This window comes from Ambystoma mexicanum, chromosome 1q, assembly GCF_040938575.1.
Source record: "Ambystoma mexicanum isolate Mex_15411 chromosome 1q, UKY_AmexF1_1, whole genome shotgun sequence".
NCBI lineage: Eukaryota > Metazoa > Chordata > Amphibia > Caudata > Ambystomatidae > Ambystoma > Ambystoma mexicanum.
The window spans coordinates 99,372,662-99,398,488 of record NC_090922.1 but is presented as its reverse complement, the minus strand read 5'-3'; the positions used below and the strand labels follow the sequence as shown (position 1 = coordinate 99,398,488).

The following is a 25,827-nucleotide window of genomic DNA, read 5'->3' as shown; positions in this document are numbered from 1 at the left end:
GCGTACGGGCTGCCTCACTACGTGCCCTTTCCCCTCCCATGTGCAGCGGGCGTGCATGTGGTTGGGGATGTGGGGGCACCACCATGTCCACTGGCAGGCCCCGGCGTGTTGCAACATTGTGCAGGACACATGCTGCCACTATGATCCTGCACACTACTGGGGGAGCGTATAACAGCTGCCCACCAGAGCAGTCAAGGGAGCGAAAGCGTGACTTGAGCACTCTGAATGTGCGCTCCACTATGCCCCGGGTTGCAATATGGGCTGTGTTGTATCTTACCTCGGGTGGCGTGGTGGGGTTCCGAATTGGCGTTATCATGTGGGTGCTCATGTGAAAACAAGGAAATAATATGAGGCAGGGTAACCAAAAAGGAAACACACCAAACACAGGTTACAAAGGAACATACAAAGTACTTTATTTTATACTGAATCCAGTTACAAAAGAACAGAACAAAATTCAGATAGCTATCGACCCTCAGTACAACACAGCGAACTCCGGCGTGGTTCGGTGTGCTCAGTGAGTGCAAATATTCATTGAAACAGTCAGGCTTTTATACATTTCTCCAGCCTGTTGTCCAGCCTTTCTTCAGGTTAACCATTCCATAAATAAGTTACTGCTCTAGGGTCCCTTGCCAGGTCAAATCTAGTTCATCTTAGGTTTATACATTAACAAGAAGAAATGGTAATAATGTATGCTCTAGGCCTAACATTACAATGCGGGACTTAATTTATACAATATAGTTAAGCAGGTGTTCTCATTCAATTATAGATCAGTTTCGGTGATACAGGTAATCCATTACACACAGGTCAGCAGAAGGACAAGGTCTCAGCTCATGACCCTAACAAGTGGCCTGCAGGCAAGTTATACATTAGCTGTACAGAGGTCATGACAATCGAGTTCTGTTCTGAATAACATAGGCCACCATTTTAGCTCACATGGTGACTTTATAGAGCAAGAAAACGTAAAATGGCGGCTTGACCCAAAATGGCCGTTTACATAGATTCTAAGGTTAGGACCTTGCAATGCGAGTTTATTCACATGTAGTTTATAAGCAGCTTGTTAGCAGCTTGGCGTAGGCCAATATACATATATTCATAGCAATAGGAGGCACGATATAATTTCTAGTTTGACACTCAGAGGGTAGGCACTGTCCCCTGGGGAGGTGGTGATGGGTATCATTAGTGGGGTTGTGACATTACTCAGTATCTGACATGCATGCATGTGCAGTGGCATTTATACTCACCAAGCAGCCATGTATCGCCATGCCGCCCAGCTTCTAGGTCCCGGTTTAGGGTTGACATTCTGTAAATGAAACTGTCGTGGGTGGACCCTGGATAGTTGGCATATACTGAGGCGATGATTCCCTTGGCATCACATACTACCTGCACGCTGATGGAATGCCAGTGCTTGCGGTTTCTATAGATGTGCTCAGATGCCCTGGGGGGACGTACAGCCACATAGGTGCAGTCAATGGCACCTAGCACTTTGGGGAATTGTGCCACCCCATAGAAATCCTGGACGGCAGCCTGCCTTTCTGCAGGTGTTCTGGGCGGGTATGTGTGCCTGCGGACTGATCGGCGTGCAGTCATGATGGCCAACACCTGGTGTAGGCAGCGTGACTACGTGGCCTGTGACACCCCCCCCACTATAGCACTTGTCCGCTGAAATGATCCAGTGGCCAAGAAGTACAGTACATTGAGGACCTTCTCCAGGGGGCTGAGTGCTTGGGAGCACAGGATGGGTGATGTGAGGTCATCCTCCCACTCACTCACCAGGTCGAGTATTATGTGAGGTGGAAACCTGTACCTCCCATACACCTGGTCATTAGGCATCCCAAAAAGGCTGGTTCTGGGTGTAAACATTCTGGGCCTGACTATCCTCCTCCTCTTCCTGCGGTATCCCAGGACCACTGCTGTTTGGAATAGTATATTCATCTTGGCCTCTGAGCTTGTTTGTTGTTTGTGTGCACTTTTATGCTGCACGGGTCCACGTATGCCTGCTTTCTGCTGGCGTACGTGTTTCCGGATTAGCGCGTCTTTTTTGGCGCACGCATTAGCCCCGTTCGATTCCATGAATACGTGTTTTAGACGCGCGTGTGGGCGTTCCGCGCATTTGCCTCCTGTACTTCCCCCGTGACGCCCACATTTTCACGCGTTGTTCTCCATTCCGCGTGTTACGCTCCCTGTTCCGCCTACTTTTGTTGTGCGCGCTGCGCTATGTGCGCTTTCACTGTGCACTTAGCGGACGCTGTTTGGAGACGTGTGCGCCAGCGTGCGCCACGCAAAATTATTAGCGCAGATCCAGGGTTTTACACGCACACGGACTTCCATGAATCGCTGTGCGCGGGTTTCACTGCGATTTTCGCACTTGCACTGTGATTCGCACGCTTGCACCGAAAATTTCAGCGCACATTCATTCCATCAATTTTTACATCTGCACAAGAGGTGAACATACAAATTGGTCAAGGGCCCTCAAAGTTTGATTGTTTTTTAATGAAGCATTGGGGACTGTACAGGGGTCTCCATTTTGTGGTATAGCACTACCATACAAGTTAGTGGTGTTGAGCCAAAGGTAAGGACCTCTAACGAGTGTGAAGGTCACCTTCAACATAATAAAGCCCAATGGTAATGGCTCTAATGCTAGTAGAGCTTGTGAAGGGGGGAATAAGGTAAGCTCGTCTGGTTCTCCCTGTGACAGAGCTTGTCTGTTTCTCCTTGCCCATCGGCCAGTGTGTAGACATCACAAAGGGAAGCTTGGAATGCAGCCCTTACAGACAGTTAGATCCTCCATTCCAAGCTTGCTGATTGGCTAGTAATCTGGAAACAGTGAGAAGGGCTCAAACAGTGAGAAGAACAAAAGAAAAACATGGAATGGAGGCTTGTATTGAGGCGATATGCCCCGAGGTGCGTGCCCACCACGGGCGTTGCTAGGGGGGGGCTAAGGGGGCTATAGCCCCTGATCTTTTGGTTGTAGCCCCGGATAGAATCTCAGGAGCTACAGCCAAAAGACTAGCTAGCCCCCAGTCCCAACAGTTCCGACATCAGCTTAGCCCCGGGTCTTTTCTAGACCTAGCAACTCCCCTGGTGCCCACCCAGTAGGTAACAGCCGGCCGCCAAAGTTAAAGGCTCGAGTGCAGCGAGGGTCCCTTAACGAGGGTTGCGGGCCTTTACCAACACGGTGGGCCCGCCACCAAGTGGCAGATCACCATTAGCACCCATGTAGATCTCTACACCGGTGCTAATGTTGTTTTTTTACAAAAGAAAGAAAGCGTACCTTTTTCTCGCACCCTGATCCCTCAGAGTGCTATCGGCCAGGAAGTCTGTTGTCAATGTTGATGTCAGATGTCATCAAGATTGAAGAGGGACTGTCTGGCTGACAGCACTCTGCGGCATCGTGCGGCGAGAGAAAGCTACATTTTCTTCTTTTCGTTTTGAAAAAAAAAGAAAACACAGCGAGCACCCAATTAGGGAGCTACACGGGTGCTAAAATGAAGGGGTAGTGGGGAAGGGAAGCGCCCAACACCAACGTGACTGCTTGGAATGCGGGCTTTCCATAGTGACTGCAGCCCGCGTTTCCGAGCAATGTCATTGGTCGAAGGCGCCTCCCAGGGTGGTTATGGTAGTTAGAGCCTTCAATCTACACGTTTTGCTTCTCTAAAGAGGAGAAAACATGCACTAATGTGAGGTGTAGGGAAGCACTAGTGCGTTCCTACAACATTAGGAAATAAAATGTCATGAGCAAAATTCTGCAGGGGGCCACCAAAGGGGGTAAAACAGTCGGCATTTAATGCCCACCGTCTCATCTCCTTCACAAATGCAATGCATAGACGAATCAATAATGGCCCTTTCATGCATTGTTACCATTTGTGGAGTAGTGGTGTGATCCACTACTGTACAGAATGCATTTCCATCCACAAAAGGAGGGTGAACATGAATACAATAATACACAAATATTTTTCCTGAAAAATCTACATTAATTATTGCCTGCTTTGGAATTGTTTATTTATTTGTATTCAAAACATTTATAAAGTGCAGTTTCATCGGAGCGGACCGGCGCACTGTGCATTCCAACACATACTATCAAGAACAAATACCCTCGAAAATCGCAAAATACTCTAGCCAAAACAAAAATCATTTAAACATATGCATAACAAAATAAAATGGCCCTCGAAGCTTTGCGAAAATATAGAAGAGTAGGAAGAATGCAGATGAAAGGAGGTCGAGAATTCCAAGATGAACCCCGAATCAGGCAGAGCTCTGCCTTGAGCACATGCTGTGGTGCATGAGGTAAGAGTAATTGCCGAATGCTATGATAGTGGGTGGGAATCCACCAAACTCATAATTGGGGACCAGGAGAGTAGGGATAGAGCATGAGTGCGATATGAATTAAACAGACATAATACATTTTAGATATACTTAGGTGGAATTCCACAGTAGGAGAAGCTCGAAGCTGAATAACAGTAATGTTATTTAGAAATCATAATAAAGGAACGAAGACCGTCAAAGTGCCTCTACCCAACGGGTTCAGTGTCGAATACAGTAAGACCTTTGCTGCTGATGAGAAGAAAGACCAGGGTCCACCTGGATCATGGCAAAGGCTTAAGTAATAGTCCTGATCTTAGAACAGAGAGGCCATACAAAGTGTACAACCCACCACCTCATTTCATTTTTCGAGTTTGGGCAACACGACTAATTACTCACCCTGATAGTTCAGCATACAAAGATCATACCAGCGTTGTCTAACAGACACTTATCTGATCTCACACGCTCTCTGGTTTTCTCAATAGATCTGGCCTGCGGTACCAAATCTCCTTTGATGGCTGTCGTGGTTGATGCGGAGAAAGCAACTGACAGTGCTAAATGGAATTCCATATTGTCTGTGTTTAGGGATATGGGTCTAAGGGATCACTGTTAATATGCACGTTGTCATGCAAGTGTCTCACTACTCGCTGGATGATGAATAACCATCTCCTTCTGAACTCAGGGAAAATGGAGATCATGGTATGTGACAAAACTGCTCTATTCCCTAACCGACTCCTTGCCCATCTTCACTCGCCCCCCAATCCCCATCCACCACCACTGTCAAAAACCTCGGACCTCGGTTGCACAATGGGCTCGGACCTAACTCTATATCACCACATCAACAATGTATCCAAACCCTGCTATTTCCAATGGGCTCGGACCTAACTCTGTATCACCACATCAACAATGTATCCAAATCCTGCCATTTCCACCTTAGGCTTCTGAAATGCATCTTCCCTTACCTCACCTACCCCAACAGACTGGCTGCCATTATGTCCCTTGTCATGTCCAGACATGATTATACAAACTCCCTCTAAAAAACTTGGCTGCCAGACTGCTTCTCGCACTGGGACGAAGGGACCACATCTCACCTGCATTCCGCACCCTACACTGGCTCACAATTGTACGTAGGGCCACCTTCAAAATCCTGTGTATTACTCACCGAGCAGTGCACAAAGCAGGCCCCAAATACCTACAAGAAAAGATTATGGCTTACCACCCAACCCACACCCTAAGTTTAAGCACAGCCCTCCTCCTAGTGGCCCCTGCTTCCAATTCAGCCAGGATCAAAGGGTCTGCCTACTCAACCCTGTGCCAACTTTGTGGAACTCAATGTCTCCCCTCATTAGAGACAGCCAATATTATATGTCTTTCCGGAAGGCACTCATAACCTGGCTTTTCCCCTAAAACCATATATGGGGCCACCCTGACCACTCAACTTACCACCACGTTCAAGAAAAGGCTTGGTAACCCCTTCAATACAGGCCCATCAATAGGCTCTCAGGCCAGGAGATATCTACCTCCAACTATCTGGGCCATTTCCCTAGACTCGAAACCCGAATCGTATTAGCACTTATGTACCTACGCCATGACAGAGTTCAATCATTGCCTTCCTCCACCAGGTATACATCATATTCTGGGGCCATGATATATCTATCTCCAATTATCTGGATCGATTGTGCTAGACTCGTAACCCAAGCACTAATAGCCCTTATGTACCAACGCCATGACTGAGCCCCCTCCAGATATGCACTATGTTGTTATTCCAGGAGATGCCTAACCAGCTATTGTTACTAATCTGAAAATATTTGAGCAGAACTACATACCAAGGGCCTACCAGCACTTATATTTTTCCTCCTATCTGGGAATGTATTTAGCAGAACTACTGACCAAGGGCCTCTCTAGCACCTATATTGTAATGATATGATTTGGGCCTGATCTGGTTGTCTTCATCCGACAGACAACGCCAATAAGCAATTGCAAACCCAATAAGACACAGGGAGGACCTTAGCCTAATAGCCCCAAACCGCAAAGGAGATACCATCCCCTCAACAGGCACTGGAAGCGCATCAGGAACAGGGCTCCCCTCAAATCCACATAGACACTCAAACACACCAATATGCTAACTCTTTCCTCTGCACCAACAAACAAAAGAATGCAGCTATGCCCTTTGATTAATTAGGCCTACTTGCACACATACGTATACACCACCATGATCCCCCCAACAGTCTTTAGAACACAGCTATACCCCACGAAAATCCGCCTAGCTGCACACATAATCCCATTCACTAACTCTGCCACCTCCAGAATGCAGCTACCCAAGTGCGAATTGGCCTTGGTGCACATATTCTATTGATCTCACACAACCCTGCTCCACACCTAGCACTAGAATGCAGCTACAAACCACTTAATCCACCCTGGCTGCACGCATACCGGGTGAACCTGAGCACTATTTACTACAATACTCTATCCACTGACCTGGACTACGGTCCCCAAGGGCATTCAACCAACAGCACTTTGGAATCATACCAATGGTAAAAGGCGCTCTACAAATGCCCAATAACATAACATAACAAAACATAGCATAACATTTATCGATCAGTTTTAGACAGAAAGTTGAACGAAATTTACAGAATTGTTACTCGCTCTTTGGAGAAAAAAATATCACGCTGTAAGAGTCATCATCAGGCACTGCTCTTTATATAAAGCAGCCAATTAGGTCATTGGGTATACAGATTGCTTAAAACTTAAATAACCTTCACAAGATAAATGGACTAAAGACGTTAAAAGAAATAAAACATTACTCTGGGACGGGAACATGTTACACAGGCTGTGCTAATTTAATTAAGATAATTCTATTACCTTACCTGTGGCTCACTCATGAAGATTGCTTTCTATATAAGAAGCACACTTTCTAAGGCTGTCACAATTACTTGTGTTGATGGCTCTAAAGGAACATGGATCATATTGAAAATAACTATTGGTAAAATAACCTGTCCCTGTCATTGTGTACCTGCACTTACTTACAATAGTGGGCAACCAAGCTGGAGGGGATTATGGCGTTCCCAAAAACAATGGCACTTGAAGCCGCCAGTAGGGCATACCTACTGACATACCTACTGGTAATGGCTTAATGGCATGAACTAATGTTTTCAAATAGTGCTGCATGCACAATTCCTCATTACGCCAATTTCATGGTACTCACAAACAAAAGAGATGTTCCAAAACCTTTACATGGTTCGAGCATTTTGTAAAGGCGATAAGAGTGAATCTGGGTCTGCTTCCTCTGTATTATTGTCTATGGCGAGGGACAATCTGTCATTTTATTCTTGATCCTGGAATCTATGCGCAATACCATAATTGTTCATTGGACATCTTTTCCCAAAGCAAACTCTACTAGCCATTATTATTGACAACCTAACACACCAAAGGCCTCCTTGCTTCTCCGTTGTAAGTTCCACTTGCACTATTTACAGTTCATGAAAAGTGAGCCATGTTACCTCTGGTAAAACATTTGTGATCAATGCCTCTTTGAATGGAATGGAGTTTGAGGTATGTTAATAACACACCAAGCATCATTAACTTCACATTAGTCTAAATCATTCTCCATATACATATCAACATTGTTTGTTAATGCTTACAGCATGGCACCGCCATGTTTAGTTTTGAAAAAAATCTTTGGAGGCAAGCATCATTATTACAGCGATCTTAAAGATTTTTGAAAAACTCGCCAAATTATCGCTGCTTCACGAATCTTCATAAGTATCTAGAGTCAATGACATTCTGGAGCTTTACTCGCTTCTAGTAAACTCAAGCACCATGAATCTTTACTGGGTCGTGGTATTCTGGTTTATAGAACTTTTGCCGAAAAAGAAACCTCGAATCCGAAGATGAAGGATCTCTTTTGTTTGTAACATGATTTCCTATTTTCAATCACCCTTTAGAATATTATTGAGAACCATTTCAACAATACCATGTAACATATCTTTCATTCAAGCCCCCTAGTTGTTCAAAGACAAGAGTATTTTCTAGTGTTTGTCAGACCAAATGGTACCCTATTTCATCCCCACCCCCAAAAAAACACTGTTTAGAAACTAGAAGGAACAGAGATCTTATAAAACGTCTGATCCAAATAAGGCTTTCTTAACTTATTTCTTAATAATTAGGCAGGATTGCTTGCATTATAAATCCTTAAGTATATACCTGTTTTACTTGTACTTCTGTCCTTTTTGTAATCCCTCATCATTCGCCTAGCCTCGCCAAACAGTTAGGCAACCTTTCGTTCAGTTTGACCCTGAGGAACTCTGTCTGCTTTCTCGAGTTGAACCTTATAGACTAGAATTCAGTTGACATTCACCACGGTCTATCTGTTGACATTTCCCCTATAGATAATAGACACAATGCAGACATTTTAAATTCGTGCATAGGAGAAACATTGCATATTTCAAAATGAGTTACGAAAAAAGAAGCATCAATACATGACAAAAATAACGCCCTCCCTAAAACCTAGATTTTATTCTGATGAAACGTTTTTTCAGTGGCTTGTCACTGACACATCATGCACCCAAACACGACTCTCAGCCACAACGTGACAGCTCTTAGGTCATTAGCACACCCAAGTAGCTCCTCCCAGCCTTATATCCACTCCCACCCTGACGTTTGTAAAAGAAAAGTGTCTCAATGCAAATGCGCTCCCTGTTATTAATGAGGATAGAGTAAACGTTGCTGTCTTGACTTTTCCTTGACTCAATCTCCTCACCTCCATGCTCCGGAAATGTAGTTTTGCGATTCTGCTGCCGAAATGTGAAACAAGGTTAGCTGTCCAGGGAGACTCTGTCAGCCAGTGCTACTGTAAACCATCATTGTAGGGAGCTGGTGGTGTCAGACGTAAGGGTGGGAAGGATAGCATGGTTAGGCTGGGTGTCCAGATCCTCAAAGTTACACAAAAGGTCATCACTACAAAAAGGAAAGATACAAACAAATCAATTAAAATAATATATATTGCATTCAGAGATATAACATTCGAAATGTTGCAATGGGATTGATTCAATTAGTTGTAACATTGTTGGAAAGTATGGTTATGAACATTGTATTTAGAAGTTAAAATGTCGTTTAGGTGGGATGCCATCTATTGTCAGAGAACATTTTCCTGTGTTGTGAGATCTCCAAAAATCGAACATATGGAAATCTTTCATTGTTTTCTTGGTCAGGTTTACACATGGAAGGACTCCCAAATGAATGATCGAATTAGGATCCAGTTGTAATTAGAAAGGTATATTACAATATCAACCCATATTAGCAAGATCTACTTGTTGTCTGGCTCCGAAAGGATGGGAGTACCTTGGAGTATAGTGCCAGAACGTGAAGTACATATTGAGTACCTGGCAATATGATGGCAAATCCTGGCAAGTGGTTGGAATTCCTAGGCAACGATACGACCAGTTGGTCAATTATGGAATCACCTGTGCATGATATGACAATGTCCGGCTAATTTAGGGTCCACCTTCATGCAGGGCCGAACACTTTTCATGACAATTGATTATGCGATCCGACATTATAATTGGTTATTTATAACACGCTTAATACCAAGAGGTTTCTCAACGTGGATCCGTAGATCGAACCTGTGTTCAACCACATCGTTTTGCTTCCAAGGCGAGTGCGTTGCTCTTGAGCCATCGAACCCAGAGCAAAGACCCAGCCTCAAAAATCACCCAGGTCCCAGCGAAAATGCACTGCCATTTTCTGAGATACTGAGAACACACTAGGAATTTCTAGGTGATGGCAAATCCAGTTCAGAGATGGACATTTTTCAACTCCCAATAAAAGTCGCCGGTGCTCATGCCCCTTCCAACATCCGGAAGAAGAACTGCTTTTTGGCTGCTTGGCTCAGAACACTTTGCTGCCTGGGGCTGAGACTTTTCAGGTGCAGGGGAAACATGAACATGAAAGAAACACTGCTACACTTCCTGCTGGTATGCCATGGATGCAAAAAGATCAAAAAGTCGCAAATAAAGAAATGTAATGAGCGAGCCGAGAATCAGGAAGGCCAGAGGTGGTAGCGAGAACAGGCGGCTTATTCAGTGAAGCCCAAGGCCTTTTATTAAAGGAAGGAAGCGGAAAAAACAGAATCAAACCAAGATTCAAGAATGCAAAGAGGAACTTAAGATACTGATAAGTTCAAATGGATTTGGAGAAGGTGAGGAGGTAGCTTTATATAATTGGGTCTCAAAGGACGATAATCTTCACAAAGCCGTGCATACAGCGGCAGGAAGTACAGAGACGAGATGGATAAGACTAGGCAGGAAAGCACCTTGAAGCAGGAGGAATGCATGAGGGTAGCACTGGATACCTTTCCCACCGAGTTCGGTGTCCTTTCACGTAGCCTATCCTTTCTCTGCTGCCTTATGCAGCGCCACCATCCATGAATGTCTCTATGATGCAGGCTAAAGTAAATATGATTTATATTAAGTATATATAATTTGAAGTTTGTTTTGTGGTTTGAGAGGCTCCAATGAGTTGAAATGCATGGTAAAGAAATCCCTGGCTATTGGTTTGAGTGCCTGGGCATTTGATGACAATACCTGCTAAACGGCAAGACCACTTAGGCAAATGAAGGCAATAAATGGACAACGGTGATATGATATGATATGATATGACATGATATGATAAGGCATTTATAACGCACCTATACACAAGTGTTTGAAGACGCAACGAGGCAAGGGGGGGGACAAAGGGAGGACAGACAACGATCCTACTAGGCCAGGTGTCATTCAGATCGCGCAAGTGCATGGGAAGGGGGGGAAAGGAAAAGTGCGCAGGGGGAGGGGAGAGGGGAAAGTGCAGTACATGGGAAGTGGAATAATAAGACACATAAAACAGCCAGCTAGTGGCCAGTGCAAGGAAGTGCAGACATAAGTGCTGGTAGGGGGACTGAATGGATTCAGAAAAACAGTCCCCAAGTACATAGGTTGCCAGTGAGGCAGTGCAGGTGGGTAATTGACAGGGCCTCGGCCAGAGATCAGAAGGGTGGCCAGGTAACCAGCACAATTTCAGTCAGGAATTCAGCAAGGGAGGGGAGGAGAGAAAGCAGAAGCAAAGAGGAAGGTTTTGAAGTGTTTCCGGAACCGGAGATGGTTCTCCTCGAGTTTCAGGGAGGCAGGAAGGCTGTTCCAGAGAGAGGCCCCTGCCGAAGAGGGTGATCTGCCACCAACTCGTTGCTTGGAGAAGCAACTGACCCTAGGGGAGTTGGAGGCAGATGAGCGAAGAGTTCGAGAGGGAAGGTATTTAGGAAGAGAAAGTTGAAGGTAGTGCTGCCCCAGACCCCAGAAGGCCTTGTGTACAATGCAGAGGGTTTTGAACTTAATCCTCGCAGCCACTGGGAGCCAGTGCAGAGATTTCAGTCCTGGAGAGATACGATCCCTGGGCTTGAGGCCAAGGACAAGTCTCGCAGTCCTGTTCTGGATAAGTTGCAGAGGGCGGAGAGTGGAGGCAGGCAGATTTAGATAGAGACCGTCACAGTAGTGCAGCTTGGAGAGGACCAGGGCTCTGGAGACGGTGAGCTTCTGGGGGAAGGAGAGGAAAGGAAGAATACCTCTAAGGAGGTGCAGCTGGTAGTGTGACTTCTTAGAGACATCAGAGATGTGAGGGGAGAAGGAGAGTGCAGAGTCAAAGATGACCCCAAGGTTTTTAGACTTGCAGGTGGGAGTGGGAGGAGGGTCAAGAGAGGCCGGCCAGAGAGCTGCAGGGAAGGAGGGAGTGGGTGTGCCGATGAGTAGAATCTCAGTCTTACTGGCATTAAGGCAGAGGTCGTTGGCGGCATAACATTCCTGGATGGCAGACAGACAGTCAGAGATGAGGGAAGGAGAGGAGGCTGAGGGTAGCCTGAAAATGAGCTGGTTATCATCCGCATAGCACTGAAAGTTGAGACAGAGAGCGGCGATGCGGTGGGCAAGGAGTGCCAGGTATTGGTTGAACAATCAGGAAGAGAGGTTAGACCCTTGGGGGACACCACAGGTAGAGAATAAGATGTCAGAGAGGAAGGACCCAAGTTGGACCTAGGAGGGTCGGTCGGAGAGGAAAGAAGTCAGCCATGCCAGAGCCTGACCAGTGATACCTAGGTTATCACGGAGATGGTTGGGCAGGATGGCATGGTTGACAGTGTCAAAGGCAGAAGAGAGATCAAGCAAGATAAGAACGCAAGGGGTATTAGTGTCAAGGTTGGTGAGAAGGTCTTCACGGATGTTCAGGTGAGCAGTTTCCATGCTTCTGGCAGCTCTGAGGCCAGACAGATGGTCATGAATACAACCAACACATTCAGTGTGGAGATTGAGCTCGGAGATGGCCAGTTTCTCCAGGAGCTTTCCCAGGAAGGGAGTGATGGAGATTGGGTGATAGTTAGCTGGGCAGGAGGGGTCAGCGGAGGGTTTCTTAAGAAGAGGGTGCACAAGGGAGTGCTTCAGGGGGGAAAGGAAGACTCCAGTGGCAAAGGAGTGATTGCAGAAATCTGCCAGGGAGTCGATGTGATCCTTGATAGTTTTGGAGGAACAGGGGTGAACGTGTTTCGACGAGACTTTCATAGATCAGACTTGTCCAGAAACCTCGTCTGGAGAGAAAAGGGGAAAGGCCGAGAAGGAGGGAGGAGAGGTGGCTGCAGAAGGGCCAGAGGAAGAGCAGGGAATAGCGGGAGGGGGAGAGTGAGGACAGGATGTCCTGAGTTTTTGAAATGAAGTGAGAAGCCAGTGCTGTGCAGAGGGCCTGGGAAGGGACTGGAGAGCTAGAGACTGCGGCAGGATTGGCCAGTTCCTTGCAGATTTGAAAGAGTTCAGCCGGGTTGTTAGATGCTGCAGAGACGCGGCCTTGGATATGAGCTCTCTTCTTGGTGAGGATGGAGAGCCGGTATTGCCTTTGCAGCAGGCGGTAGGCCAGTTTGTCAGAACATGAACTAGAAGCACGCCATTTCCTCTCGGCAACCCTAAACTTATGTTTTAGGGTGACGAGGTCTGAGTCATACCAGGAGTTACACTTGGCTTTGGGCTTCAGGCGGATTCTCATGACAGGGGCAAGGATATCGAGAGTATCAGATATAGAAGAGTGGAGCATGGAGAGGGCTGTGTCAGAGACAGCCAGCGGGGGAGGAGGTGGTGAGAAGGTGGCGGCGAAAGCCTCAGCTGACACGCGCTTCATGGGTCAAATGACCGAGAAGGTTGGTGGCAGTGAAGGAGGTGGCTTGGCCTGCGGGGTAGGGAGGGTGAGGTGGGAGGATAGGAGAAAGTGATCACTCCAGGAGAGAGGAGTGGAGAGAGGGACAGAGAGGGGAAGGTCTGAAGAGATCAGAACATCAAGAGTGTGCCCTGCAGAATGAGCCGGGCCAGAGGGTAGAATGGTGAGTGAGAGAGAGTCACAGAGGTCGCAAAAGAGTTCAGAGGGGGGACAGGAGGCATCCAGGTGGATGTTGAAGTCTCCAAGAAGGAGGAGTTGAGTGGTTGAGGCCAGGAGTGAGGAGGAGATATCCGCCCACTCAGAGAGGAAGGAGGAAATCTGACCAGGTGGCCGATAGATAGTAGCCATGGTAAGGGAATGGCTAGGTGAGAGAGAGAGCCTGCAGACGAGGCATTCAAAAGAGGAGTTGGCCTGCGTAGGAATAACAGAGGCAGGAATCCACTCAGGGAAGATAAGGGCTACGCCACCACCCGAGCGGTTGGGCCTGGGTTCAGAGAGGATCTTGTAGCCATCAGCTAGGAGTGTGTCAAAGCTGGTGACCGAGCTAGCCGTAAACCATGTCTCAGTGAGACCGAGGACATCAAGGTCAAGTTCTTCAAGAAGGCGGCAGATATCAGAGGAGTGTTTGACAGCGGAGCGGGAGTTAAGAGTGGCAATGTGGAGAAGGTTGCCCTCCTTGAAGGACTTCCGGGAGGGGTACAGATCAGAGGTACGCCCTGCGGAAGTGTAGAGAGCGCCGAAGAGGGGGCAGAGAGGGAGGGGGAAGGCAAGGTAGCCAAGGAAAGGGGGGAGGGGTCAGCAGGAGAAGAAAGGAAGTTGATGAGGCACGGAAAGTGTCTATCAAAGAGATGAAGGTTGGCCTGAGGGCCTTGGACCAAGACGGTCCCATTAGAGTACACATTAATGATGACCTTAGAGGATAGGAAGGAGGCCAGGAGTGCGTCCCAACGGGTACCACCATTAATGGGAGAAGAGGTGAAGGAGAGAGAACAGAGACCATATGAGGGGTCCATAGATCTGGTGAAGGAACGACAAAGAGAATGTCAGTGAGAGTTTCCTTGGAGGAGGCACTGATGTAGGTGTCGGCGATAGAGAGGCCTGGGTTGGAGACCAGGATGTCCTTTTTAAACTTTTTCTTACCAGACTTTGTGAGGAGAGCAGGATAATCAATAGAGAAACAGTTTGAAAAGATAGGGGGGACAGAGAGCACCATAGAGTAGGTGGGAGAGGAGGGGGTCAAAGGGGTAGACAGACAAGACAGAGCGAGGCAAGTGCGCAGCAGAGTGGGACAAGACGACGGCACTTAGGAGGTGAGCGTAAGAAAGGCACCGGACATTCTAAGACAGGAAAGAGGACATACCTAAAATAGAGAATCCTAAAGAGGGAGAAAAAGGCCTAGGTTTCACAATGCAGTTATAGTGGTGGTAGTGGTGGTACCGATACAAGCAATTTAACGCCACCTAAATTTGAGAATCCCAAAGTGGGAGAAAAAGGCCTCTTGAACCTGGAATATTATGCGTTTAACTGGCCGTTTATGTGAGTACTTAGAATATGATGTCAATGCACTGCAAATGGTGTATCTAGACAAATAATGCCAATACCTGGCTGATGGTGTGAGAACCGGGGCATATGACGAAATTATACTGGAGAACGGGTCACCTGGGCATATGATGCATATTGCTGATTCATAGTTTGAGTAGCTGGCACAAGGTTCCATACCTGGTAGATGGCTTGATTCCCGAGGAATCGTGTGACTACCTGGCCATACAACTACAATACCTGCCAAATGGTGACAATAAATGTCAAAGCAATAGAAGGGAAGAAACACGAATAATCAGGCACTTGGTTGCAATGTCATGTGAAACAAACACCAAAGCTTGCGATTAAAATACATGGTGTATTCTATCAAAACTTGATTATGATGTGACTGGTCAAGTGTGTGTGGCGCCTTTTGTCCTGCACATTTGCACTCCGCCCTGCAAATGAGCAAACACTTGCATGGCAAGCAGCGTTTACAATCAATTACAATTAAACGCCGCCTACCATGTAAATGTAAAAACAGCGTTAGAATGGATCCCTATGTGTTCCGTCTGCTTTATGCAGGTGCATGAAGCCATTGGGCTACATAGTGATCCCCAGCATTTTGCACCCGCATGAAAATGCATTTGGCCGGTGCAAATGCTGGGACATTTGTGTGGCGAGGAGAAAGGGAGTGGGCGGAAAAGCACTTTGTGTTCCGTTCCTCCTCTCCACCATACACATGGATGAAAATGTGCCATGGCATGAATGAAAGGTGTAAAAGCCTACACAAGACTGTTACACCTGTGATTCAAGCCACGCCACGTAGCAAAATGAGCTCCTCAGACCGAACCAGCAGATAGCAGCCATGGCAGCAGCACTGAAAGATACTTTTTTTAAATGCAAAAGGATGTTTCTGGATATTCCCAGCATTCTTTGCACAGCAAGGATAAAATGGCCTTATTTGGATTACTTAGTGAAGGGAGATGACTTTTCTGAAACTAGTGTATATTCACATCTCGAATCACGTGATGCCACTGACAGGCCTTTACAGCCAGAGGGTTCTAAAAAATGACACTGTTAAAGCAAGCAGCATCCAAGCAGAAGGAGCCACCCTTGGTTAGTCGGGTTGATGGGTAGGGACGGGTGGGTTAGTGGGGAGATTCTGCCCTACGAGTGAAAATCAAAACTTCACACTCATAAATGTACCTGCCCCAGAAACTGACAAGCCTTATAACAAACAGTGAGTTTAGCACACGTTCTGTCCCTTTCTAAAGCATGAGAAGGCATAGACAGCACAGCTTCCTGTGCCTGGCAAAAGGTGCACCAAGTGCTCCGGATAAGATTTGGAAGTGGGAGTATTTTACTCCCTTTTTAAAGTTGGGATTAAAATGATTTTAAGGAGTAAACATGTAAGTCCAATTCCCAATGAGAGCATTTTATAAGTGAGTAAAAATATGTTTTAACTGAAAAACAGACATCTTTTTGTAATATTTATTTCTTTGCACTTGGCTTTTCATACACATTAAAAGATACAGGTTTACTTCTTCCGATCAGGCACTCATTTGTTTCTTGTACTACTGCTACTATGTCCACTACTGGTCCAGACATATCCATGGAGCTGCAAGGGTGAAAGCAGCGGCTCAAGACTCACATGCATTTTTCCTATTTTTTGGGAGTATTTGCCAATTTTTAGGGAGTAAAAGTGGCCGATACTGTAGGGCTGGTTATACTTGCTTGAAATGGGGCCCATATGGTATGGCATAGGATGTTGGGGCGTGCTGTGTAGAACCGCAGGAGGACCATAAGTGTGCACCCTCCAATATTGAAGCTCCGGTTCCTTCAGACCATGCACATGGATCTGGCAGCATTCATGTTGATTTAAGGCCGCTTCAGAGAATGTTTTCTATAGAAGTACAAATAGGTTAGTGAGTACAAGCAGGTAAGCTGCCATGACGTGGTGTTTTTTTATTGAAACTTTTTTTTCCGGTCAAGTTATCATCAAGGCAGCAAAGGGTTTGGTACACATGGAAGCAGTAGCAAAGCAACACACGACCAACTACCCAGGGTGTACCAGGAATAAATCACCATAGACTGGTCTGGACAGGCCTACAGGGAACTCTGGGGATGTCCTGCCTCTTTTGTATGGTTATTTATTTTATTTCCAAATGCTCTCATAGGACAAGCGTTGGGCTTGCTCAAAATGTGTAATATGGGGCCAATAATCCGGTGCTGGGAATATTGAAGCCAAACGGCCAGTGGAGACTCTGTGCTGACCTCAGGGAGCTCAACAAACGGGTCCATACTTCCCGATGGCCTCTGCCCTACATTGACCAAGGGCTGGCCCAGATCCAGGGGTCACAGGTATTCACTGCAATAGACCTGACCAATGGATACTGGACCGTGCCTGTCAGTAGGGAGGACCAATACAAACTGGCTTTTACCTTTGGGGGCCAGCAATACACATGGACCCGGACTCCCTTCGGATACCTTAACTCCGGCAATGAATTCAACATTTTTCTACACAAGGCCATGCCCGACTTGGGTGCAAGGGGTAACCTGGCTTATGTAGATGATGTCCTCATTAAAAGTTCATCTGTAGAGGAACACATAGCGGAGATCCGTTATGTTCTGACACAGTTGAGGGCCGCCGGAGCAAAACTTTCCTTTCAGAAAGCACAGTGGTGTAGAACCCGTGTTAATTTCTTGGGGCATGAGATTACTCCTCAGGGTCTCTGTCCCCAGGAAAAGAAAGTGGAAGCACTTCAGAAACTGAAAGACCCCACAACTCTGCGAGAACTAAGGAGCCTCCTTGGACTGACTAATTACAGCAGAAAGTTCATTGAGGGCTACGCAGAGATTACCAGACCCCTGATTCATCTCCTGAAGGGGGGGTCAAGTGGGAATGGGGTCCAGAACAATCCGAGGCAGTAAGACAACTCAAAAGAAGCCTCTCACAAGCGCCTTGCCTAGCTTACCCTGTCAGAAACAAGGAGTTCTTCCTGGAGACGGGGTTCTCTAATACGTGCTTGACGGCAGTATTATACCAAAAGCATGACAAGGTCAATAAAGTAATCTCCTATGCGAGCAAAACTTTATCCTCTGTGGAGGAAAAATTCAACGATTGTGAGAAGGCACTCCTGGCAACGGTGTGGGCATTGAAGAATTACCGCCCGTTTATCCAGGGGGAACACATCATAGTGGAGACTCCACACCAGCCTCTGCAATATCTCCAAAGTGATAGAATCCGGGCCGGAAATGTGAGTAATTCCAGAATTACTTCCTGGATTCTGTCAATGCAAGGCTTTCCTGTGGAGGTCAGATATGGCCAAAACAAGAAGAGTCCCCTCGCGCAAGGTCTGGCTGACTTGCATGATTGTGCCAGAGAAAACTGTCTCGAGGACAAAGTCTAAAAATAAAGGACAACATGGAGGCATACCTTAATTCCCCACACAAAGTCTTTGAAGAAGACAAGTGTGAGGGAATGCCCACTGTCTATGTGGATGGATGCTCTTACCATGTTGACAACGACGGGGAGAAAGAACTGGTGGCTGGCGTAGGGAATGCATGGGTGAATGAGTCCCCAGAACCCTCCGCTGGATACAAAATTGGTCCCCGAAGTAGTCAGGTGGCAGAATTGATGGCTGTGCATCAGGCCATCCTCACTGCTGTCCAGCATCAACTCCACGAACTGGTCATAATCACAGATTCGGATTATGTACGGAACGGGTTCGTGGAGCACCTGGTTAATTGGAAAACCAGAGGCATGTTATGTGCTAACAACAAACCCTTGAAACATGGGACATTGATCCAAAACATTGATGATCTGGTCACCTCGAATGAGATGACCATCTATTGGAAAAAGATCAAGGGTCATTCCAAAGTAGAGGGACCAGACAAAACTGGAAATGACTTAGCTGATCAGCTGGCCAAAACCGGGGCCATCCAAGGGGATCTAATTGAGATTGAGTCCCTGTTGGGGGAAATCCAGGTCACTGCTATCACTAGGTCCCAGACAAATGCTCACAACGACCTTTCAATTGCACAATGGAGCAAGGAGACCCCTGATGCTGATTTGATTACCGCTCAGAAGGGGGATCCAATAATTGGTAAATTTTACCAGCACCTTGAGGACCCTGAGAACTTTCCCCTGATGGATACCGATTACACTGGGAAAGAGGACCTAAGAGTGTTGATGAAATGTCCAAAAATGTTCCGGATCCAAGACGGTTTGTTGGTAAGGAAATCCAAAGCTGGCCACGATCAGTGGGTGGTTCCTACCTCATTCCGAAGCCTGATGTTAAGTCACGCCCATGATGCGGCCACCGCCGGTCATAGGGGGTTTCACACAACATTGGAAATCTTAAGAGAGGTTGCATACTGGCCACACATGGGGCAGGACCTCGACCAATACTTGAAGGGGTGTCTTGTGTGTGCACAATTTCAGCCATCATCCCTCACGCACCGTGCGCCTCTCCAAAAGAGGGGGATGACACTGCCATGGTCAGATTTACAAATCGACTTTGTAGGCCCCGTGATTCGTTCGGCTAGGGGGAATAAGTACATGTTGACTGTGACATGCTTGTTTACCAAGTGGGTGGAATGTCTCCCAGCCCCAAACTGCAAGGCAGAAACGGCAGCTGCCTTGATGATTAACCACATCTTTTCCCGTTTTGGTCTACCTCAAAGGATTGAGTCAGACAGGGGTAGCCACTTCACCAGTGAAGTAATGACAAAGATGTGGGAGATACTGGGGGTCAAAAGGAAGTTGCATATTGCTTACAGGCCAGCTTCTTCTGGGGCAATAGAGAGATATAACCGAACCATTGTGAGCATGTTAAAGAAGTTTGTGGCAGATTCTGGGCCAAGTTGGGATATCCGATTACCTCTGGTCCTAATGGCCATCAGATCTACCCCTTCATCTGCAACCAAAATGTCACCATTTGAGTTGATGACTGGGCGCAAGATGGTGCTTCCCCAGCATTTCCTCTACAGGACCCAAGAGCAGACACTGATAAATGCCTCCACTACTCATGAGTATGTGGAGATTTTAAGGAAACACCTCCAACATGCTTTTGCTTACGCTCAGCGGAATATAGAAAGATCAGCTGATAGCATGAAGACCCACTATGACCTGAAAACTTCCAGGAAGGAATATCAGGTGGGAGACCGAGTCTATCTATACAACTTCCAAAGGAACCAGGCCAAGCAGCGCAAATTTTTGCCTACATGGAAGGGACCCTTTGAGATCATCGACAAGATCTCCCCTGTGGCCTACAAAATCCACATCCCCAAAGGTCCTTTGGCAGCGGGGGAAGACAAGTGGGTCCACATAAACCAGTTGAAATGTTGCCATCCCAGGCACACTCTGCAACAACTGGAGGAATCCTCTGGAATCCTAGCGGGTACTGTCTCAGACTAATTCAGTTCCAACCATAAAACATACCACATCTAGTCTTTAAAATATTGTGATTTGCATGAAACTGTCTCTTAGTTATACTGTTCTTTTTTCAAAATAAGAATGTAATGTTTCGTTATGATGAAATGCATATGCTGCCCCACTATCTCAACAGTGGTGGAAAAATGTCTATGAATAGGTATTGCCGCTCTTCCTTTGTCGTCCTAGGAGAAAGAAAACCTGGAGACGGGCCAAGGAGGACGATCCGGAGACCGGGAGCAGAGACGCAATGGGCCCGGGGTACCGCCCAATCTTCCCATCAGGACCGGCGAGGAGAACTGATCGATCTGACCGGATGGAGAGGAAGATGCTGAACTGTGCCATCTACAGAATTGGAAGAAGATAATGTGGACATACCAGCGCCAGGGTTCAAAACCTCCCTTGCAACCGACTCCCCCTCGACTCAAGTCAAAGCGCAGTCGGGCGGGGGGGTTTGTGGAGGGTTTTGACCCATGTGGAATCATTAGACGGGGTAAATATGGGGATTAAGCTGTCGCTGCCCATCATTTTACCCCAGAACAAAAATAAATCATTGGAGTGGGTAAAGATGGGGATGCGCTGTCGCCGCCCATTATTTCATCCCAGAATCCAGGAGAGCTGCGCAGTTGTGCGCACACCAAAATGGTTACCTAACTTGCCACCCACCAGTGTAAAGAAAGGTCTTTGTTAACAAAATCCACTGTTACTGATGTCAAAAAGTTGCTGAAATCGTGACTCATTGGACCACTTTAAAGATTCAACCCTTTTGTGGGGTTCCACATAACCATTTTACTGTAAGGAGCCCCATCAAAACAATGTTAAGCAAGGATTTACTACCATGTAAGAACCATTCCTGTTTAGAATGCATTAATCCAAGAAAATCCCAAAATTGCATGCAGTACCAACAAAATCCTCAAGGGGGCGCTAGCGGTCTAAACTCTGACAGGAGAACTGAGTGCAGTAGCTGACAAAGGGATTTGACTCAGCTGACTTCAAAGGCTGCATTTTAATTAAAAATTAGCCACATGCTGTTCCCAGAGGCCTGAAGCCTGGGAAACCCTCTCACCTCCAGAGCTTCACACCAGGAGTTAGAATCTCACATGACCTCTTGATTGATAGAAGGCAGACTGGCTGGGAGCTTCCCAGAGACCACACAATGGCCCCTTTCCTCTGAAAGGAATATGTTGATTTTGACTGTTTAATGTCAACAAAGCCCTGCCTGCCCAGAGGACTGACCCACCCAAGTCTTGGAGGCGGACTCCAACACTCTGAGGACTGAATTGAAAGTCAAATATATATTTTACAAAAACACTGATAACTCTTTGTAATCAAATGACAGAAATGTATAACTTTGAGAGACTTAATTTAAAAAATGTACCTTTAATTCAAGCCCAAACTCCAAATTGTGGGATATTCTGGGACAAAACCCTGCTGTTTATTAATATTACAGACTCCCTGTTTCAGCTAGACAAACGAAAATGCATTGGTATGTGGGTAGATATGTGAGGAACAGTTGTATAAAATTTAATGAAGATCCAATGTTGTTTAGCACATTAAAAAGTGCTAAAAATTGCCATTTCTGGATGCAAGCTCCTAGAAACGCCAGAGTCAGAACAGGGGCTAACATCAGTAATGCCTCATGTGTGTATGTAATTTTAAACAAATGTTTACCTGTGCAAATATGTCTTTTTATATCAAATATAGATTGTGTGCAATTTGACAGGAGAGTGTCCTCTCTGCAAGCCATAAAATGACATCGCTCTGACTCACAGTTCCTTCCCCAATCAAGTGAGAAATGGAAATTTGACCAATGATAAGTGGAGAGGGGCTGGCTAGTGATGCTGCTCACACACACCCATTTTAAAAACACATAAAAGCAGAGAGACAGGACAGATAGGGACTTTCAAATCCATTTGCAGCTGGAAGCTCTGCCGGGAAAATCCATACTTTACCTCCATCAATCTCCAGAGAAAGCTGTGCAGAAAGATCCAGACTTTAAATCCCTCAATCTTCAGAATCCAGAGAGAGAGCAGACCCAGATCACTGTGAAGTGCAGAGACCAGAGTCCAGTTTAAAACCTGACCAGATCCGTGGCGAGGTCCATTTAACTCAAGAATATAGTGTGAGTACCTAGAAGACTGTGCAGAACCAATCTCTTAGTTAAGATAATATAATTCAATCTATTTTAATCTAAGTAGAACTGTCTCCTAACTGTCACCTGTCATTTGTAAAGCTGTCACCTGTCATTTTCTAGTTGCAAGCTGCACTTGTCTTTTTGAACTTTAAAATTTCAAATCTGAAAAACGACCTTTATTCAATCGCTCATATCTCCGCAACCGTTTGTGCTAGAGACTTGCAGTAACTTTCATTTGGAAGCTGAGATCCTAGGCTTTCCTAGGACCCCAAAACGATAGTGATAGTCCTTGTAGTTCTTCTGTAATAGCGCCCGGCGCATTCGCGAATTTTACCGCGATTTGCAAATTTCTCCACGTGTAAAAAAATCTGCTGCTGCTTGCCTTCCATTTGCCAGAAATTCGTTTAACCTGCTAATCATCCCTGAATCATTGCTAGTGTGAGCCTGGACTAATATTAACTAGATACCACTCACCCTGGACTTCTAGAGGGAATTAAAAGCATTTTAACATATTTTCACTCCATTGCCAGCACATATCAAAGCATTTTGCCTGTGTTTTCAACTTCTGTAGTCTAAGGTGCTGGGGTGAACTGAATCACATTTGATTGCATTTCTGAGAACTGTGTGCTTCCCTCCATTTCCTTGCATTGCATAAAAGGGGGGGGGGTGAATTGTCCAAGAAAGTGATTACATTGTCTTTTGCTGAAATCCTATCAAGTTATTTTCTGCACTGCATTTCATTCCACATTGCATTCATTTGAAACCATAAAAGTATTGTTGCTATCTTATCCATTTCATGTCAACTCCTTAGTGATTATAAAGAAGTGTGCTGGTGCCAGATTCTCCGTTGTTAATCTTTATCATATCAGATTAAGTGTGCTATTCAATTATTAATTTATTATAAAGTGTGATATATATATCTATTGTTTAAATTATCAAATAAACCTTTTAACTTGCAAAACAGAACTACTTCTTGGCTCAGTGGGGTCAGGGGGATTCCAAGGGAGGGGTGTTATATGGGGGTAGTCATCCAGAACGCATGAACTGGACATAAAGATATATCAATAAGGGTTTTCATTCAGTATTATAGACTAGGCGTTGACTTAGCTGTAGTGTTGAATTGAATCCTCTTACAGAATTCCATCTAGTACGCTACCCCTTTCACCCCCAATTGCCCAGGACACTAGTTTACTGCTACTCCCATACGCACAACAACATCAGTGCCATGGTTGGGAGGCGACCAAGCGGTAAGGGAGGCAAAGGTAGCCGAGCTTCAAAAGGTGGATGTGGTGGGCGCGGTAGGGGACGTGGCCGGGATTTGCAGGGTGCCCCTAGACCCCCATGTGTGGAGGACCAATCAGGGACCCCATGCCCCCCCCATGGTTGAGGGAAACGTGGGTGGCACCATCCCAGCTCAGCCCTTGTTGGACCAGCCCATTGTGGCACCTGACCTGGCACAGGATGACTCCCAGGCTGACTTCCAGGTCAGCAAGTCTAGGCCACGTGTGGCGGTGCAAGTTGGTGTCACCAAGCCACGTGGATCTGGGGCAGCTATGTCATCTGCTGCCCCAAGTAGGCAGGGTGGGGAGGCTGCAGTGGCAGCTGCAGCTCCATCCACCCCAGCTCTGAGTCTCCCAGCCAGGGCAGTGTCAGTCCAGGTCCATCAAACTGACGTTCCCCCTGCCAACATCACACTTCTGCCAATGCCTTTACCAAGGCCTATGGTCATTGTGCATTCGCACACTCGTACTACCCAGTCCACCGGTGCGTCTGCCCCTACTGACCAGAGCGGTGTAAGCCACTCAGGCTCCGCTCCACCTTTGAAAAAGAGGAAGAAGGGTGCTCTGGCACAACAGGCTGAGACCCCAGACACGGCTACACACTCCGGCACGTCAAGGAAGCCTAGCTTTAATGACCCGGAACTTGATGCACTTGTGACCTATGTGTCGGCACATAGCCACGAAATGTTGGTGACTGCAGGGTGCAAGACCACACCTGGTCAACGTAGGGCACACTGGCAGACCATCGCGGACCGCATAAGTGCCCTTGGATTTGTGAGGCGCACAGCTGATGATTGCTACAAGTGGTGGAATGACCTGAAATGCAGAGCAAAGAACAAGCTGGCCTCAAATCATGCCGCTACTCTGGTGACTGGCGGTGGGTCTCCACAAGAGGACAACAAACTCACTGAACATGAGTCTGTTGCTGGGACCTTACTCACAGAGGAACAGATCCAAGGTGTGGGAGAACTACCTGATTACGAGGCATTGTCCGGTGAGTGCCCATGCATGTGTGTGTAATCCATGTGTATGTTGTTTGGGTGACGGGTTCTGATTGAGTGCCAGGTGAGGGTGTGTACTCCTGAGTGTTATGGGTCACCCATTTGCTTCCTTCCATACATTCACGTGCCTTGGATTTGGGTATGACTGTATCCCTTCTGCCCACAGTTGCCAATTACGCCCAGATTAGTGCACTTTACCTTGAACTGTCATCTTGCAACTACATTGGTCAGATTTTGTAAGTGTTCATTCAGGCTGATTGTTTCCACTCTCATTTTTAGCACACATTATTCTGCCCTATTGCAACATATGTGATATGCTTCGGTCATTGTTTACAGCCCACACTGGGCCACTACTTTTACCTGGTTATGTTAATGATTACACCATTTAGGCAGATGGAGTATTGGGCTGCAGACATTTTTTATTACGGCCTGTTTGCATGTGGAAGATGACAGGTGTTTCCTGTAATGTTAAAGTGACCAACCATTGATCAGCCCACAATGACTGTGTTATTGGACACTGGATGTGTTTCAGTGTGTGGCACATGCATATTTTGCAACACTATCCAGCATCAATCTTCGCATCATGTCGATGTGACATGGATGTGTGACAGTACTCATTCACTGACATATTGCTGTAGTTTTGTTATTTACCGTGGCTATGCTACATGACATCTGTGTGGTGGCATGTGTCATGTATGTGTATTGGACATGTCACTCACAGCCTGATGTGTGATGCCAGTGCTACCCAACATGCTGCAAATGTGTTGCATATCCATCTTGCTCTCCCCAGTGTCTGCCTTTTTGACTCCACTTCCAACTCTTTGACAGTGCATGCATGGCAGGGTTATAGTCATGTGGGACATGTGTAATTCGTGTACTGGATCTCTGGCTTGTCACTGCCTATGTGTGTGCTATGGTGCTCATGCCTGTTTCCATTTG

The 25,827-nt window shown here is 46.4% G+C and overlaps 1 long non-coding RNA gene across 3 annotated transcripts in view; it reads right to left on the bottom strand.

Annotated features, from left to right (window-relative positions):
- Window positions 1-25,827, bottom strand: part of LOC138525628 (uncharacterized) — a 601,947-nt gene that overhangs the window by 34,019 nt on the left and 542,101 nt on the right. For 2 of the 3 annotated variants that reach the window (XR_011283396.1, XR_011283398.1), the window contains 2 exons: window positions 9,059-9,255; window positions 8,503-8,681 (listed from right to left, as the gene is read on the bottom strand). This is a non-coding gene — a long non-coding RNA (uncharacterized lncRNA). Of the gene's footprint in view, window positions 1-7,166; window positions 7,245-8,502; window positions 8,682-9,058; window positions 9,256-25,827 lie in introns of all 3 variants that reach the window. The other variant, XR_011283397.1, reaches the window with a different exon arrangement.